A 7,322-nucleotide genomic window follows, 5' to 3' on the forward strand; every position below is an offset into this window, starting at 1 on the left:
TATACTGACGACATCGGGTGCAGGGTGAGAGGGGGAGGGGGGCTGGCAAAGAAGGGTTGTGTAGATCGGAAAACCGGAATAACGTGTACACAACGAAAAATTACAAGTATGTAGTATCAAGCAATATGTGGAGAACGCAAGATCGGGGACGGTTCTGCACATATGATGTCATGTGGATTGTGGGTTAGGGTAAGGGTACCGTTAGACTTGGTCCAGGGTTAGGGTTAGTGCTAGCCCTGTTTACATCTCGTTTCGTCCTAACTCTTACCCTAACCCTAACCCACAATCCACATATGACGTCATTGCTAAAATGTGCAGGGCGGTCGCCTATCTAGCGTTCTCCGCAATGTGGACCGTGACCCACTCATGACGTCATCACAGCCGTCTTGGAATTGTGACGTCATGTCAAAAATCGAAGTCCGTCATACAGAACTAGGACCTTAAACCCCATTTCATGTTCATTTCTCTTTTTTTAAGCGCGTCATCCCCAAGATCAAGAAGAAACAACAAGAACAGCAACGAGATGAGTTACAGGTGCAAAAACCTGGGCAGTTCAAATTCCAGTGTATAAAGGAGATCAAAGCTCTTATCCCAAAGTTAATTTCTGATGGTCTTTTTGTATACTTAAAGACTTGTTTGACACACATGAATTAACACAGTCTATAAAGTAATGAATGCAGAAATATACCAGGTCATGTTATTTCCGTATAGGTGTCATTGTCTCTAAAAAAGGCAACAATAAGTAAAAATGCGAAATTACAACAAAGGCCTGCTGGCTATGGGAACTCATCCAAATTAAAACTGGGTTTAAGGTTCTTAAACTCCATTTATCATAGCCTATATAGGCTATGTCAAATGTTACACAAACTTGCCTTTGATATTCAAAACCGTATTTTAAGTTTTTGGCATTGTTGTTAAATATTTCAAATAAATGGTTGCTACAAATCGGCAACAAAACAAATATCACGGTTATAAACCTGGCGATCAATTTTAAAAGAGGTTGAAATAACACGCCCCACTGAATTGTCTATAAAATGACCGACGTATACCGCATTATTTATTTGTAGATTTTTAACAGTGACATTTGATATTGATACAGAGCTTGAATTAATTTGACAGGCTGCAAGGCAATGAAAAAAAACCCAACCAAAAACCCCCCGCCAAACCGCCGTTTCGTCCGGTCACAATAAAACTCTTTCGCAAAATTACTTTACTGTTATGAAAACATGTCAAAACTACAAACATTCATAATTTCGCTCATAATAAAGTAATAAGATGCAGTATGTGGGATTTAGATAAAGAGATGCCCTTTCTTGCTATACTAGTTCAAAATATATAATGAAAAATTAATAAAAATGTAAGCAAAATTATTTTATTCTGGGCGAAGTTGTGAGCCTTTGAAGACTTGGCGATATAGTCTCGATTGTCAAGTACCATTGCTGCGAAATTAAACACAGTCTTGATTAATTATCCATTTTCAGATTAAATTATAAAATTGCAGTTTGGGTTTTAATCCGTTAAAAATCGCGGTCATCCGATGATCTGGAAAGTTGATTATGGGCTTGTCATGTGAATAAATGTCTAATTAACAATTTGAAGTCAAAATAAAGACCTGCAGTTTAGCTCTTACATAATGCATGTTTGACTGAAATTTTCAATAATTATATTCATTTGCCATTATCTGTGTCACTAAACACAACACGTCTGTCAATAAGTAAAATCAAATATGTTTCAAAATATAAATAAAGAGTACAAAAACCCAACCGCAACAATAGCCAAACTAACCATGTCTTTTTAACGCTTGATCAAAAAGGAAGTATGTCAAAAAAAGCTATTAAAGTCGCTTTATCTGTCACCAGTACTGAACGTAAACTTTTGCATTAAGGTTCTTATTGCATCATGTGATAGTCTATGGGTGCATACTTTAAGTATGAATACCGTACCAAGCGATGCAAACGGTTTACATGTACATGTATATGATTATTCTATCAAACTTCTCATTATTGGTGATCTAAGTGTCGGCAAATCAGCCTTTTTAAACGCGTATATAGCTGGGAGGTTTTGTCCTTCACGTACATTTCCCTCAAATCAGCGGGAATGTCAGCAAAAAACAATCGAACTGTGTGGTAAACGGATTCGATTAAAATTGTGGGATACGGGAGGTAAGTTTTTTTTATAACATGATGAATTACCCGATAAAGAGGAGGAACGCTGGTGTATTTATTGACTTTGTATTTGATTGTCCGTTAGGATCGATTGTACTGATTTTATTGCCGTACAAGATTATGTTAACTGACCTAACGATGATGAAGCCAATTATAGGTGAAAAAGATTATTTACAACCCATAAACTATGTTCAACCTGAATTATGTTCAGTATAGGATTTGTTGGAAAAGTTCATCCGAATATTTAGGAAATGATTTTGTTTTTGAGAATGGAACAAGCTATTAATGAAATCAAGATGATCCAGTACGCCAGTTGTCAGTAACCACCCAAGAGACTAAACAAATATGTCAATATGCAACACGAATTAATAACCCCAATGTTGCACACAAAGTTTGAAAAAGGTTGCCGAACGCTGAATATCGATAGGATTCTTCCTCCCATGACCAAATCTATAGACTATAGAAGTCTGGGCCGGCGGAAGAAATTCTTGATTGCAGGAGGGGGTGGGGGCTACCATCCTATAGGTCTTTAGCACACTGATCAGAAGTGAATTTTCGCTAAGCCGCTACAATCACTGATAAGGATGACATCGATGCGACTTAATAAGCCAGAAATATTAACTTTTTTCTTAGATGAGTTTGACTTTGGTACGCATCAGACATTACATTCTAGAGCTATAGCCCTGCTTTTCACGCAAAATTTGAAATATGTATGGATTTTGTAGGCCCTCCAGTACTACCATTGTTGTCCCATTCTGATCAAACTACTTAAATATGTTAGGGTCAAAAGATCTTGACTGAGAGGATGAGCCCTATTGATTTTACCTCTCCCCCATCCATTTCTTGCAAAATGTGGGCGTTTCTTGTATGGCAACCGCTTGTTTTAACCGATCTTATAACTGTAAATCTATTTGATCTTTGGGGAATAGTCATTCTATGCCTGGAATAACTTGCGGTCTGAAAGTCGGTGGCGGCTTTGGATATATAAGGGGAATTTCCGGTTATTCTTCTGAAAGTTTTTCTTTAAACCTGTAACGGGTTATTCTTCCAGGGTATAAGGTATATTCTAATTTTGCGTACATATAAACATAGACGGTTTATACGCAAGATAAAGTCCTCGACTTCGGTTATGCTGGGGAAGAAAAACTTGAGAAAAAAACCCTCGACAGAAAAACTTCGACCTGCTGGCCTCGGTTTTTCTTTTTCTCGGGTTATTTTCTTCAGTCTTTCTTTCTCCAGCATAACCTCAGTCTCGTGCTTTATCCTAAACATAACTGATAGCAGTGAATTATTTGATGGATAAGGGATAATAGAATAGTTACTTGTGTGCAATAACCTGGAGAAAGGAGTACTTGCGGCCAAATTATTGGTGTGTGTGGGTGGGGGGCTTTAGCCGGGCCTGGAAAATCTGTTAAAAAGGGGTGGTGGGGGGGAATAACTCTGGAACGAAAGGTCGAGGATTAACAAGTCAATCGCTGAATGAGGATGTATAAAATATAAACGAATCGAAATGCTAACCTGATTTTAATTAAATTGAGAAACTATCAGATATTTTGGTCTTGTTCGGCTTAAAACTATTTTATTTTTTAAATATCTTTGTTAGCCGTCTGTTGGAGTATTATAATAGCACAATTCCGGGTGGCATCAGCCCTATAGTAAGCCATATAAAAAGTAATCATTACAGTTCAGGTAATGGCATGTATGAGTAACAGTACTCCGCGCTTGTTAGGTGAGCCGTGCTGAATAAATTATTTTCATTGTTTGCGAGTGCATCTTTGAATCTTTATCTACAAAACTTTAATCAGTTTAATAAATTTTCCAGGCACGTTTTTGCATGCGTCAGTCATTGTAATTTAATTCATGTATGGGGAGTCACGGTCGTCATAGGTGCAAAAGGGTAAAACGTAAAACCCCCATTCATGTTATTTTATCTTATTTAATTCATGCATGCATTAATTTTATAGGGCAAGAAAAATACCGTAGTCTTACTGCTTCATATTATCGTGGCGCCCACGGATGTTTGATACTCTTTGATGTAACCAATTTGACAACATTTGAAAACGTCCAAGCCTGGTAGGAATATATTTTGTCCTTTGGTAAAAGCTATAAGTCCGGGTCAGTTTATGACAAAAACAGCCTAAATCAAACGGCTCTGTGGACCCGGAAAGAGTCCCCATTGTTAAAACCATTTTTAAAAGATACCTTTCAATATCTATTATTAAAATATTGTACCATTTGTGTGGAATGGACGTTAAACCTCATTTCTCTCTCTCCCAAGTTCACAGCTAGAAATATAAGTTATGTGGTTATTCCATTTTAATATTGTATTGAATATGGGAACAGAACAATCCCTTTTATTTGTTTTTACAGGTATGGTGATCTGATGGAATATTCTAGTTCATCAAATATACAAATCATCTTAGTTGGAGTAATACATACCGATAGAGAGCGCGAGGTAACTCGGGAACGGGGAGAAAAATATGGCATTGGTCATAATCTTCCTTACATGGAGGTGGACATTAAAAATGACCAGGACAGTGTTAATAACGTAATGAATAAACTTTTATATATGATAATAAAATCGGTTCAAAGGGATTCTACGGTGACCATACTCCCTGTTAATAAAACAGAGAAAGGGTTGGCCAAAACGTGTTGTTCCTGTTGCTAATGGTTAAAAGATTTGTATTTCATAATAATAAATTGATTAACTATCACGGATTTTTTTTATCAGTGAAGTTTATTCTTTCTGGAACATCTGATAACAAATTACACACTAATCACTCCTCGGTTTGTTCTGTCTACGCCTTGTGTACTTTACCAAAGTTTAACAGGATTCTCCAAAACCCAATGCTGCACAAACGATATAGTAATGAACTAGGTTCGGGTTGTTTCGAAAATTACGTACAAAATTTCTACTATGATAGATGAGTGGACAGCGGTGCCCAGGGCCTATTTTAAGGTTTTATTGACGAAGCACGGTTTTCGGAGATGGAGGTTTTTAATGAGTATTTCCCCCCTTGGTTTCCGACAAATTTCCCTCACAGAACTTGATAAACTCAATTTAGCTTTTTTCATCACCGTTATCAGCTCTACTATGTCGGAATAAACCTTCTGAATCGTGACCAATTAGTCGTGACCAAAACAAAGGCTCACCAGAAGTGGATTAAAAACTTCCTGAATTATCACATCGCTTTCACTTTTATAACCATACAAGCGGTTGCCATACACGTTACGCCGAAATTTTGTACAGGATGGACAGACAACAGGAAAAATCGATAGGGCTCAACCTCTCATTGTCCCAATGCCTCACATCGAACATGAACCCGTTGTCTATATCGCGTTCACAGGGTCTTTGGCAATGTTTGGTAACTCGAAGGAAGGCCACGTATGCTGAATATCGACGGGGTTTATCGTCTCATGACCCCAATGCTTCACACCAAATTTGAAAAAAAACACGGTTAAAACGCCAGCCTCTATCGCCTCCACAAGTTTTTCGAGAGGGCTTCACCGAGGAACAGAAGGTCGCGGAATGCTGATAATCGATATGATTCGTGCTCCCATGTTCCCAATTTATTCATCACAATAGAAAGCTACAAACTTTGTTACGCTTTGTGGATGTAAGGCCATAATCCAAGCAGATGCACCAACATCGAATTCAACCAAGATCGTTTGATCAACATCTAAAATTGGCCAAAAATTGAGGCCTAAAATATGAAACAGTGGTCGTATAAAAATTTACATAAATGACATTTGTATTTATAGCTGGGTATCGGTCAAAAGCAGACGAACCTTTATAGTAACCTGCAGCTGACTATTTGCGTCATCAACAGCTTTATTTTTAGACATTTACATACAATCCACGAAATTGAAACGAAATCAAACACAGTGAGGATGATCAGAATTATTGTTAATGGCACACTTGCTAAATTTCCTCATGCAAACTTTTCAGATTCACAAGGATACATTACATACCATGATACCACCTTTTCAAAGCACGGATTTTAGATTCTCGAATCACGGACTTTTTCATTTCGACGCATATACAATAGACCCCGATACTCTGAACCTTGATACTAAAGTTGCGGGACCCCTTTCGTGTGACCGTGTAGAGTCCGACAAAACATCAAAATTTCGAGTTTAATTCGACTTTTCCGTACAACAATCAACTTTCGTTCATAAGTCGACCAACCTCAGATATCATCAAAAAGACTGCTTAAGAAGACCTCCGACCCTTCTTTCCTTACACGTCCATTATGTGTAGGATAAAGCACGAGTCTTGAGGTTATGCTGGGGAAAGAAAAACTGAAAAAAATAACCCGAGAAAAAGAAAAACCGAGGACGGCAGGCCGAGGTTTTTCTGTCGAGGTTTTTTTTTCTGAAGTCTTTCTTCCCCAGCATAATACGCATTGATACGCTTTGATACCTGATACGCATTGAATGTTGTAAAGCAACGTTTTTTTTTGTGTTAATATTGTTGTACAGTAATATTAAACTGGATTTAAAATATACACCAAATTCATCATTTTTACAAACAAATCAAAAATCCATATTGACGTGAATATAGTGCCAGGGGCGTCGGAACGGCGGGGCTATGTTTGCAAATGCCCCCCCCCCCCCCGTCCCCAAAAGCCCCGCTGTCCTTACTTTTTTGCTGATTGTCCTTTAAAATATTTTTCGTAAACCAGCAATGAGACTGTCTGACCAATCTGATTAAAATACAGATCTATATTTCGTTTCATTTTTTTTACTTTCGTTGGTCTACACTACATGAAGATCTGACAAGCGATATAGTAGGAGTTCACTTTCGTTGTTCTACACTACATGAAGATCTGACAAGCGATATAGTAGGAGTTCACGTCAGGGGGCAAACGAGCGGCTTTTGACCATATGACGTCAGACATTAATTAATCAATCGGTGTTGACGTTGCTAGTGGTTTACCCACAGTTCCGTGCATAAAAAGGCTAAGAACTCGCCTTAAAAGACCTTTTCATTTGGTAATTCCCCACATCAAGTAGAACGCTTGTCACATAACAACTCTTCCAGATCCCAGTGTAGTAAGACAAGTAAAACGAAATTTTGAACTATATTTTTAATATATCCCACGAAATTGTATAAAAACAGGATTCGAGATTTTTGTTCGATATGCTACGTCGAAA

This window comes from Patella vulgata, chromosome 6 (assembly GCF_932274485.2).
Source record: "Patella vulgata chromosome 6, xgPatVulg1.2, whole genome shotgun sequence".
In the NCBI taxonomy this organism is placed as follows: Eukaryota; Metazoa; Mollusca; class Gastropoda; family Patellidae; genus Patella; species Patella vulgata.